Here is a 12340-nt window from a genome sequence, read left to right on the forward strand (position 1 = left end):
AACTGCGGGGACCCTACCCTCATAATTAGCAGCTTGTAAAACCAAAGACCAGAATTGCAGGACTCTAATTACCAGTCAGAAGTATGGGACCTGAGTCCTCTCTCTTGTCCTGGGAGATATGACATCCCTAATTGCCAGGAAGGCAATATATTGATAATTATCTAAACCTAGATCTGGAAGCTCTACACCCTGTAAAACTGCTGTCCAGTAAAAGGCGTTTTAATAAGAAAAGGACATTCCACTTCCACTCCTGTCAGAGTCAGTCTAAACAGGCGTGTCAATCACATAAACAAATACAACCTTCAGGGAAGCTTTCTGTTTCAGAGGCTTTAAAATAGTATAAAACCTGGGGCTGAGGAGACAGCCAGTAGGTAAGAGTATTTGCTGTGCAAGCATGAAGACCTCAGTTTGACCCCTAGTCCCCAGGTAACAAGCAGGATGTGGGCAGCCCACTGTGGGTGATGCCATCCTTAGGCAGTTGGGTCTGGGCTATATAAGAGAAGTAGCTGAAGTGAGTGTAGGAGCAAGCCAGTAAGCTTTGCTCTTCCTTGCTTTCTGCTTCAAGCTCTTGCTAGAGTTCCTGCATTGGCTTCTCTCAATAGTGAATAGGACTGTGACCTGTAAACTAAACAGAATCTTCCACCCCCAAGTTGCTTTTGATTATGCTTTTCATTACAGCAATGGGAAAGCCAACTAGGACATGCTGAGTCATCCTTAAAGGAGCCTGGTGTTAGGGGATTTGGGGGATTTTTGTATTGTTCTGCCTCCTAGTCCCTCCCTGCCTTACTGGGTGACTTTAATCCAAGGTATCTGCTCTTTGTCCCCAGTTTTTTCCACTTTCTTCTAGCTGTAAAACCAATCTCCCCTGCTTAGCCCATTGGAATACTTAATTTGATTTAGAGAAATGTTGCCTAATCCTAGAGTTGGAAATAAAACCAGTTATGACTTTAAGCTAGACCTTTGTGATCTTTATCTTCTGATGGACAAAACAACAATGACAACAACAATAACAGTGATTCATTTGAAGATATTTGTGATAGTGATAAATGGAGGGATGAAGGCAGACTGTTGTGGTTTGAATGTCAAATGTCCCTCACAATCTCATGTGTTTGACCACTTGGTCCCCAGCTAGTGGCATTGTTTTGAGAGTGAACTTTGGAGGTGGACCCTTGCAGAAGGGAATGGACTGCTGGAGGGTGGGCCTTATAGACTGTAGCCTGGCTCCAGCTTCCCTCAGCGTTCTACTTCTTAGTCTGCTGAGGTGAGCAGACAAGCATTCCCTGCCATGATGGACAGATGTAGCTACATAATTCTTTTTAAAAACTTGTTTTTCAATTATGTCTCTCTCTCTCTCTCTCTCTCTCTCTCTCTCTCTCTCTCTCTGTGTGTGTGTGTGTGTGTGTGTGTGTGTGTGTGTGTGTGTGTGTGTGTGTGTGTGTGTGTTACCCATGAATCTGACTGATATAGGTGCTGGGAAACTAAATTCCGATCCTTGAAAAAGCAGTAAGTACCCTTTATCTCTGAGTTGTCTCTCTTGCCCTAGATACATGATTCTTAATAAAGATATCATTTTGAGCATGTATTCTTGTAGATGTGCTATTTTGCTCTATTTTAATTTTATGTGTGGGAGTATGTCCATATATGTGTGCTGCCATGAGGCCAGAAGAAGGCATCAGATTCTTTGGAGCTGGAATTTCAGCTTATGCTCGTGAGCTGCTTGACATGGGTGCTGAGAAGCAAACGCTGGTCCTCTGCAAGAGCAGTAAGAACTATTAACTGATGAGCCCTTGTTTTTCTTTCCTGATACAGTCTCACACTATATATAACCCAGGCTAGGCTTGAACTCTAGAGCAATCCTCCCCCCTCAGCCGCTGCCTGAGATTACAGGCAAAAGTCACCATGCTTGACTGAATTACTTTTCGTATAAGGTGTGATGGCTTCTGTGAAATTTTGTAGCCTTTTGGATATTTATTACTGAGACAGGATAAAAGGATAGGAAATTCAGGGGACACAGGAAGGGAAAGGAGCCTTACACTCAAGAAGCTGGTGGAAGCCTCTCACCAGTTGAGAGCCACCAAGTGCAGTACAATTAGCAACATTTGTTGTGATGCTTGCCAACATAGAGACAATATTCCTTTCATATAGTCATATTGCAAATAAGGAAGTTAAAATAGCAATGAATCATGCTTGAGATCCAGAATGAGGCCTTCGAATATACACCACCAACTTGTGACATGTGGCTCTACCTTACTGGTTTGCAATTCTGTCAGAGGCATCTAAGAGACTTCTCCATGACCTCATTTACTTGGGGGGGAAAAGAGGACTTTGAGAAACCTTTTGAGGGGCTGGTGAGATGGCTCAGTGGTTCCTCTTGCATTTGTAGAGAACCAGGATGGGAGTTCAGTTCCGAGTACCCAGAGCAGGGGGGCTCACAACCCTCTCTGTAGGGGATTTAATGGCATCTTCTGAGTTTCATGGGCAACTGCACATGTTTGCATAAACACACACACACACACACACACACACACACACCCCGACACCTATTCATTGAGAGAGACAGAGAGAGAGACAGAGAGGAAAAACCTTTATAGGTATACATTCAGAAGCCACAAGCATTTTATATATGACTATTATAAAGATACTTGATCCAACTCTCTCTTGAGAAGCTCACACTAGAGTGTGCACTAAGAACTCTCTTCCTAAGAGCCCTTGCTCTCTTGTTACCTTCTGAATAAACTCCAGCTCTCTTCCATATTGACTCCTCTTGAAATTCTGTGAAATCTTCCTGAAAGGCTATGGCATCAATTATCCAGGCTCACCAGGGTAGAGGTCTGCATCTCTCAGGTATGTCTCTGGCCCCTACCCTACCACTGCTTACGTGGTCTTCACAGCTTCAGTATTATTTTCTATTAGGCTAGGACTGACACAGAAAACTCCCTTTTGATTCTGATGACTTTCCCAAAAGTCTATTTGACATTTTCTGTATGTCCCTGGTGCCTCCAGTGAGGGCAGACATGTAGGACCTAGCCCCTTAATATGTGGGATCTGGCATCCCCTCCAGGTGTAGGGTGTATGTACTGAATTTGCTCATAGAACCCCAGATGGGGTCCACTGTAGAAAAGCTGGTGTCCATGCATATTCTGTGGACATCTGCACAGGAGAATTATAAGCTGAGTATATGAGTAAAGAGAAAAATGGTTGCTTTTTTCTTCAGAATTGAATAATGAAGAAAATGAGAAGGAGGAAGAACTAAGGGATCTACAAAGAGAACTGTGGCCACAGAGACAATCACAGAGCCTGGTCCAGCTGAGCAATGAAAACAAAGTTTTGGTATTTCCCATTCTCAAATAGGGTGGTCGCTGTGCTATGGCTGAGTCTTCTCCGTTAGGAACAATGTTACAGAGGAAAGAGGTAAAATGAGAGCCAGGGAGCCTGGGAGTGAAGAACCTATGGAAAGTGGGAAGGATACCCACATCTTCTGCTGAAGTAGTTTTTGATTTGGGCATTTTTGATATTTTTGTTTGACACAACAGGAGGCCTTACTATGTAGGCCAGAATGGTGTTGAATTTATAAATCTTGTGCTTCGGCCTTCCAAGTGCTAAGTTAACAGTGTTTATTCTGCAGTCATGGGGTTTGGATCCAGTGACCAGCATCCCTGCAAATATCTGTAAATTAGTGCCAAGGGGACAGAGACAAAAGGATTTTGATTTTTTTTTTTTTTATTGTTTCATCTTAGCTGAGAAAATAAGAAAACACATGCCCAAGCAGAGATCCTGCCTCAAGGGAATAGGTGGAGAGTAATACAGGAGGCTACTGGGCACACACGCATACTCGTGCACACACACACATACACACACACACACATGCACTCACATGTGTACAAACACACTGACACAGATACACACATAAAGTAAACCTTTTAAAAGAAGGAAAAAAAAGAAATAGAATATCATAGTAAAAATTGAGAATACTTAATTATTTAGTTCAGTTGACTGATGTAGATCACAAATGTGGTAGGTCCCAAGAGTAAAGTGAACATGTGGATGTGTGCTTGTGATATTTGTTCTTGCATCACAGAGTTTATGGTCAGGCTAGACTTTTCAAACCTTGTTTATATTTTTTTTCTAGACTCTGGATGTTCTACACAGACATTTATTAAGTGGTCAAATTGGCAAAATTTATGTCAGGTATTATAAAAGGATAAAAAAACCATAACAATTTAGTTGAACCACATGAATTAGCTTTCTTTTCAACTCTATAACTGGGTAAGCAATCCTTCTCTTTATAAAATGACATGGCCTGATGGGCCAAGCAGAGAAGGTTGTTTTTAGACAGGGGATGGTTGGAAGGAAAGAAAATGAAAAACAGAAAGAGGATTGCTCATTTTATTATATATTATGCATGGTTTTTGGTCTGTTTTTGTTTGTTTGTTTGTTTGTTTGTTTGTTTTTGATACAAGGGCTTGCTGCTTAGCAGAGGCTGGCCTTAAACTTTTATCTTCCTGCCTGTGTCCTCCAGTGCTGGAATTACAGGTGTGTGTGCCTCAAAACGTCCAGTCAGATTGCTGCTTTGTTAGTTTTTGTTTTATTTGTTTTATCGAGACAGGGTCTCATGTATCCCTGGCTGGCCAAGATCTGGCTGTGTCACCATTGAACTTGTGATCTTCTAGCCTCCCTCTCCTAAGTGCTAAGATTACAGCCATGCTCCATCTTGGAAGGGTTATGCAGTTCTGGGGACAGGTCACAGGGAATGATGCATCCTTAGCCTGAAATCAACTTTGCTTTGTCAAGTGGGGAGACACAAGAATAACAAAATAAAGGACTCTTTATTTCAGATTCCTTTTGTGTTAGGATTAGGACCAGGGACCTCCACCGTCATGCTAATCAATCTCTCTAATCCTAATTTCAGGAAGATCAGATAAAGAGTTTCACTTCAGCCAGATGATGTGGCCCTTTATCACAAGTGCTTCCATTTTGATTTTGAGCCTGATTTATGCGGAAGCTTAGTCTGGAACAGTGGCCTCTGTTATTTGTATTTAATAGCATAGATGATGGAATACATGGTTAAGAGCAGAAGCAGAAACAGTAAAAAGCCAGTGTAGGAGTTAAATAGATGAAAATACCGGCTTGAACTAAAATATTTATTGAATAAGTGAAAAGCAAGCTCCTTGGAATTTGTGTTGAGGAAATGGATGACTGAGGCTTTCAGACCCTCTGAGATTTACAGCAGCAGTGATCAGACTAACTGCCTTTCAGCTCAGAGCAAATATTTACCCTCAATATGAATGTGTGGCCGGAGCCATAGCAACTCAGGAGGAGCATCCGTCCTGGTCTGATAAAAAGCAAACGTTCCCGAATACATTGCTTTTGGAGAATGAGCCTCTCAAAACAAGGCTTTGTTTCTGGCAGGAGATTCCATTCAGACTGACTGAATGGCCAGGATTGTAACGCTTTCCTTTCTATAGACTGAGGGAAGTGGGTGCGAAACCACTTACACATCTAGCTGTGAGGATCAGCATGTATGTGCTGCTCTGGCTGTTCTGTATATCAGTTGGTGCAGGGAAACAAAGCTCTCAGGATCCAGGGGGAAAAAAGAAAGAAAGAAAATAGTAATTGCTCATTCAAAAATGACATAGACCAAAAAAAAAAAAAAAAAAAAAAAAAAAGCCGGGCGTGGTGGCGCACGCCTTTAATCCCAGCACTCGGGAGGCAGAGGCAGGCGGATTTCTGAGTTTGAGGCCAGCCTGGTCTACAAAGTGAGTTCCAGGACAGCTGGGGCTACACAGAGAAACCCTGTCTCGAAAAACCAAAAAAAAAAAAAAAAAAAAAAAAAAAAAGACATAGATGCAGATGCTTCTATTTTCTCTACTACAACCACTTTTATGTTTAAAAGGAAGAAATTTCTGTGATATTTTAGATTAGTGCAAACTAATAGTCTACAGGATACTTTTACGATATCCAAAGGGTTTAAAGACTTAGAGAATTTTATACTAAAACTTAAAAAAAAAAAAAAGTGTGTGTATGAACATGCACATCTATGTATTCCTGCACACATGCTAACTACGTACAGTGGTCAGAAGATAAATTCTAGGAGTTGGTTCTCATTTTTTTCCTACTGTTTGAATTTCAGGGATTAAATTCAGATTGTCAGGTTTGGCATTAAGTGCCATTACCTACTGAGCCATTTCATGGCCACAAATATGCCCATAGATCACACTTTTGTCCTTCTCCTATATAACCTAAAGTTTCTGTCAGTGCCTTAAAGACAAATGTACCTGCTGTTTCGTTCTGCCTTCACCATTACTGGGTTATCTATCTATTGTGGTCAGACCTGCTCTGTTAGGACCCCAAGAATGAGATCTCTCTAGCCAGAACTCTGCCAACTCTGAATATGTGGAATCTCATAAAATGGGAAGATAGCCAAGTATGGTGGTTCCCACCTGTAATCCCAGCACTTGGGAGGTGGAGGCAGGAGGATCAGGAGTTCAAGGCCATCTTCAGTTGCATAGAATGTTCATTGAAAGCCTGGGATACATGAAAGCTGGTCTCAAAAATTACAATGGAGCACATGACCACACTGTGGTATGATTAAAGGGGATGGGGTGGGGGGAGAGAGAAACAGCCAGAGCCATCTGGAAAAGTCCAGAACAGAGAGAGAAGGTAGATGGAACATGGCCACCAGACTGGACCTTGCCATAAGAGAAGTAGGAGCAAAGCAGAGTAGAGAGAGAGGGAGAGGCAGACAGAGAGAGACAGAGAGACAGACACACACAAAGAGACAGAGGTAGAGACAGAGAGACAGAGACAAAGAAGAACTTAGAAAAGGAGTTCAGATAGAAAACACATATATTGAAAATAGCAGGAGAGTGAGTAGTTTCTGAGAGGGAAGCCCTTTAGCTGGATGGAGTTTAGGGTAGGAGAGGAGATGAGAAGGGCTAGGACACTAGCAAGGACTTTGAAATGTCTAACAAGTACTTGTGATGATACTGAAGAAGGCTAAGGCCAGCATTTGGTGTGATAATATGAACTACTGAAAGCCATTTGTCCCTCTGCCTGTAACAAGGTAGAGGGGAACGGGCTTCACAAGTTCCTGCGGAATTCTGACTTTTATCTGGAGGTTACCAGAAATCCTCCCATAGTCCAGGTTGAGCCCATTTCTGCATATTTGGGCTGCCTTTTTGAATTTGGGGAGATGGAGTTTCCTTTAGACTGACAACTGTTCCATAAAGGCATAGGTCACCACAGGTTTTACTGCCTGTCATCTTATGATGCATTCATCTATAGTTGATGTATGTATAGGCAATGGAGTTTACAGTACTATACTATGACATTGACCAAATCATTGCACATTAACAGTAAGCTTATCTGATAATAGCCAGTAACAACAATTAGTGCTCTCCTAATAGAATGGGAGCAGTGACACAGCTCAATGGTAAAGTGTTTACTCACTCTGTGTAAGGCCCCAAATTCAAGCCCCAGTGCAGGCATACATACAAAAGAAGTGATGTAGTACGGTGACAGTGTTCCTTGGACCTGTCTGTTGGTGACATTATGTGCCCATTGGTCAGAGGTGGTCTAATTCCATCTTGTCCACAGTGCATTAATAGCACAACATTTGACATGGGAGAACATGATTCAGCTCTTCTCTTCCACTTCTAATAGCGGTGATACACGTTTTCCTTCTGAGTCAGCATTACTGAGGAGCAGAGGCTGATCAAAATTAGGCCCTTAGATTTTCAACATTATAAATGTTGAGTAATTAAGAATCTTCTTAGCACTGATTACACATATAGGTCACACATCACCTGTGTTTATCATTCTGTGATAGATGTGAAGCTGCTGTAGAGCCATGGTGAGACATGCAACAGCCTGCTCTCGGTTGTGCAAGCATTGCCATGGTATAATGAATAGGTAATATTCAGTTGGGCTGATGAGTCATAGTATGGTAATCCAGTATTTCCCTTGCAAAGTCCTTGGGCTTTATACAAGCAAATCTCTTCTTGCATCCAAGTATTAACCAGGCCCTATCCTGCTTAGCTTCTGAGATCAGAGGAGACTGGTCACATCATGGTGCTATCTTCACAGACAGGAAGCCTTCTCTAAAAACAAGAAGTGTGATTCTTAGAAAGGTGCCACTAGTGCTATGTTCTCGATGAACTAGTTGTAAGTTCTTGGATAATAATTTAAACTTTCCTTTTTTTTTTTTTTTTTTAGCATTTCTTAAGATAGGGTCTCATGTGGTCCAGGCTGTCCTTGAACTACTGATCCTCCTGATTCTACCTCTTAAGTGCTGGAATTATGTATGGACTTTCAGCACCATACATCTCTTGAAACTAAACTTTTCAACTTCAGTGTAAGCCAGGATTAAGTGTAAAAGCTTGCAGGCTGCAGAGACATCTCAGTGTGTAAAACTCTTGCCTGATTGAGCCTAAGGACCTGAGTTTGAATATATTGAACTCACATAAAAGCCAGACATACTTGCATGCAATGCAATCCCAGGACTCCTACAGGAAATGGAGTGGGTGTGGGGAACAGAGACAGAAGAATGCTAGGAAGCTCTCAGATTGTCCTGGTGTACCTAATGCAAACAAGAGACCTGCCTCAACCAAGGTGGAAGGTAAGGACCTATCCTGAGGTTGTCCTTCGTCTTCAACCTGAGTGCTGTGGCAGAGGCACCCCTTCCCCTTGTCTCTCCCATTTTCTCAATCCTCTCTCTATCCCTTATCCCTTTCACACACAAATAAAGAAAACATAAATGTCTGTATGGGCTCCTCCAGGACCGGTCACTGTTGGTATTTATGGAAGATTAGGAGCTCTTGCTCAAGACCATTGTAAACTAGTGTGGTGTTTGTTCATAACCAAACACATCTCCCAGACACCTCACATCACCAACAGCTTACACATAATGCCTTGTACAATGTCAATGCCATGTAAGTAGTTATACAATGTTGTTTAGAAAATAATAAAAAAATTGTACTCATTTACACTAATGCAAATTTCTATTTTATGGTGCTAGGGATTGCATATAGGGCCTTCCTTGTCCATGGTAATTGTACTAGATCATCTTATGTCAAATTGACACATAAACTAGACTTAGCTAAAGGGAGGGAGCCTCAACTAAGAATTCCTCCATAAGATCTGGCCATAGAACATTGTTAATTGTTGATTGACAGGTGAGGGTCTGGCTCATTGTGGGTGGCACCTTCCCAGGGCTCCTGGGTTCTCTTAGAAAGCTCCTGGGTTCCCTGAGCAAACAGCACTCTCCATGGCCTCTGCATCAGCTCCTGCCTCCAGGTTCCTGTCCTGTTTGAGTTCCTGCCCTCACTGCCTTTTTTTTTTTTTCTGGTTTTTCGAGACAGGGTTTCTCTGTACAGCCCTGGCTGTCCTGGAACTCACTTTGTAGACCAGGCTGGCCTTGAACTCAGAAATCCACCTGCCTCTGCCTCCCGAGTGCTGGGATTAAAGTGTGCACCACCATGCCTGGCTTTTTTGTTTTTGTTTTTGTTTTTATTTTTGTTTTCCTCACTGCTTTTAATGACAAACTGTTATATGGAACCGTGGATGAAAGAAAGACTTTCTTCCCTGTTGGTGCCACTCCTCAAGTTGCTGTAGTCATTCAGAGTGCTTCACTGAAGCCATAGAAACCCAAATGAACACAGTAGGCAAGCGCTCCACTACTGAGCTACCTTCTCAGCTCCAGATGTAATTTAAAGTTTCCTCATCCTATGTTAGTTGAATTAGAGTTAACTGTATCTTCTAAAGTGAGTGATTCTTATGATGAAAGCTTTTTCCATGTTTCCCTGTGCTGTGTTCTCAGGGGACACAATAGTTTTAAGAGAGGAGAAAAAACAGATTTTCTTCTTCTTCTCTCCCCATAACAGGAAGAAAGGTCTGGGGCCCTGTGCATAGTTAGGATTTCATCTGAATGGCTGCAAATTATAGCAGCATCCTAAAACACGTCCTAGAATGTGCCCCAATTAAAAATTAGCCCCAGTCTATAATTTAGCTCTATCAATTTGTTTACTTTACTAACGCTGTGGAGCAAGATGGCCTACGTTTTCATCTTTGATGAAATGATGTAATCCTTTGGATGGGAGGGTGCTGAAAAAGTCTCCATACATTTGCAACTTAAATTTTTTTAATAGTGTATTTATTTACTTAGTTTGTTATACAGGAGCATGGGTGTTCCACAGAGAACCTATGGTTGTCAGAGGACACTTTTGGGGAACATGGCCTCTCCTTCTGCCACATGAGTCCTGGGGATTGAAAGTGTCTCTTCAGGTTTGGCCTCTTTCCAATCCCTTTGCAATTCTTAATTTCATCATTTTATTCAGTGGCATAGTTCAACAGATATTAAGTGTCCTAGGCACTGGTTAATGTGAAAGAAGTCTGAGGTCAGTAAGAACAGGCCCTGCTCTCACGGCCCTGTGGTCTAGCAGACATAAGTAAATTGCATCTGGCACCCTTTCCGTCCCACTAGCTGTGGACAAGGCTGGGTACCATAGCCTGACATGATGTGGTCACTAGAGAGGTGTGGGAAACATTCATCACTCTATCCCTTCCCAAAAGCCCTCAGTTCTTGATTAGGAAATCCTGACAGAAGGTGACTCTACTGTGCAACGGGGTAGATCATGTGACTGTGGGTAAGCTAATTAGTGCAATGCACACTCCTGATTGGGCTAGCAGTGTCCCTGTGACCCACACCTGTCCAATTAGAGTGAGTCTTTTAACCTTCGCTTAGGGAACAGGGAACAGACTGCCACTTATTTCTAGTTGGTGGCAGGGGTGGGAGTGGTGTAGGGTGTTTAATACAGAGGTGAGGCCTGCAATGTGTGGACATTTCTGTTCATGCAAGGCATAGAGGGAAGAGGGAAGTGTGGGAAGAATCTGAGAGAATGAGATACTTTCACAGCCAGCATATACCCAGGCTGAAAGAGAGAGAGAGAGAGAGAGAAAGTGTGTGTGTGTGTGTGTGCCTGTGTGTATGTGTGTGTCATACACACTTGTCTTAAGGTTTTACTGCTGTGAACAGACACCATGACCAAGGCAAGTCTTATAAGGACAACATTTAATTGTGGCTGGCTTACAGTTCAGAGGTTCAGTCCATTATTTTCAAGGTGGGAACATGGCAGCATCCAGGCAGGCAAGATTCAGGAGAAGCTGAGAGTTCTACATCTTTATCTGAAGACTATTAGCAGAATACTGGCTTCCACACAGCTAGGATGAGGGCCTTAAAGCCCACACCCCAAGTGACATACCACTCCAACAAGGCTACACCTACTCCAAAAGGGCCACACCTTCTAACAGTGCCACTCCCTGGGCCGAGCATATACAAACCATCACACACACCTTGGATTTTCTAAACTCATCAGCTTCATGAATTATCAGAATATTTTTTATTCATTCCACAAAATCTAGTTCAGTTAACAGACACACACACACAGACATACACAGACACACACATGCACAGTGACATGCACAGACATAGAAACAAGAGACACAAAGATGAGAGATATACACAGAGACACACACAGACACTCACACAGAACTAGACAACACACACACACACACATTTGTGGTTTTGAGGGTTAAACCTTGGGCCTTGCACATGCCTGACTAGTGCCTGCTACTGAGCTATATCCCCAGCCCACTAAGAGGCAGGCTGTGGATGTCAGGTTGAATTCAAGGCATGTCTGGGACATTTATACTAGTTGTCTTGACAACAGAGAGATACACAGATTCATCTGGGAACATAGACTTATTAACCTTTAAGTACTCTTTACTCATTTTCTATTGGGTTTAGGCTAACTCTCTTCTAGAGAGTAATGACCTATGTGGGTGAGGATGGGAAATAGAGGAAATTAAGTTTAGGACTCTTCAAACACATTAAATGTGGGTAGGGTACAAGGATACATTGCCTGAATTGAGTAGGACTTTGGAGCACTTAGAGATATTAGCCCCAAATGCAAGAGGAGGCTACTGAAATTAGTTATCCAGAAGACAGCCAAGTGAGTGCAGGCATACCTAATCCATCTTACTACATACTTCAGGCCAATTGAAGATCCCTGCTCTGACAGTTTGAGAGAGAATGGATCATGATTGTATCATGTCCCTACACTTGGGTACTTGTCAATGCCAATACCTATCTGAGGAGTATATCTCAGCATAAATTTTATAAAGGATTGTTATTTATTTTGTGGTGGGGGTGTGTGTTTGTGTGTGCTCATGTGTATATTTACCACAGTGCTAGTATGGAGACCACGATCTGTTTTCTCTTTCTACCAAGAAGGTCCCAGGATTTGAAGTGGGGTTGCCAGGCATGGTGGCAAGATCCTTTCCA

The sequence above is a fragment of the Mus caroli genome, unplaced genomic scaffold (assembly GCF_978045245.1).
Source record: "Mus caroli unplaced genomic scaffold, Mus_caroli_1 scaffold_17, whole genome shotgun sequence".
In the NCBI taxonomy this organism is placed as follows: Eukaryota; Metazoa; Chordata; class Mammalia; order Rodentia; family Muridae; genus Mus; species Mus caroli.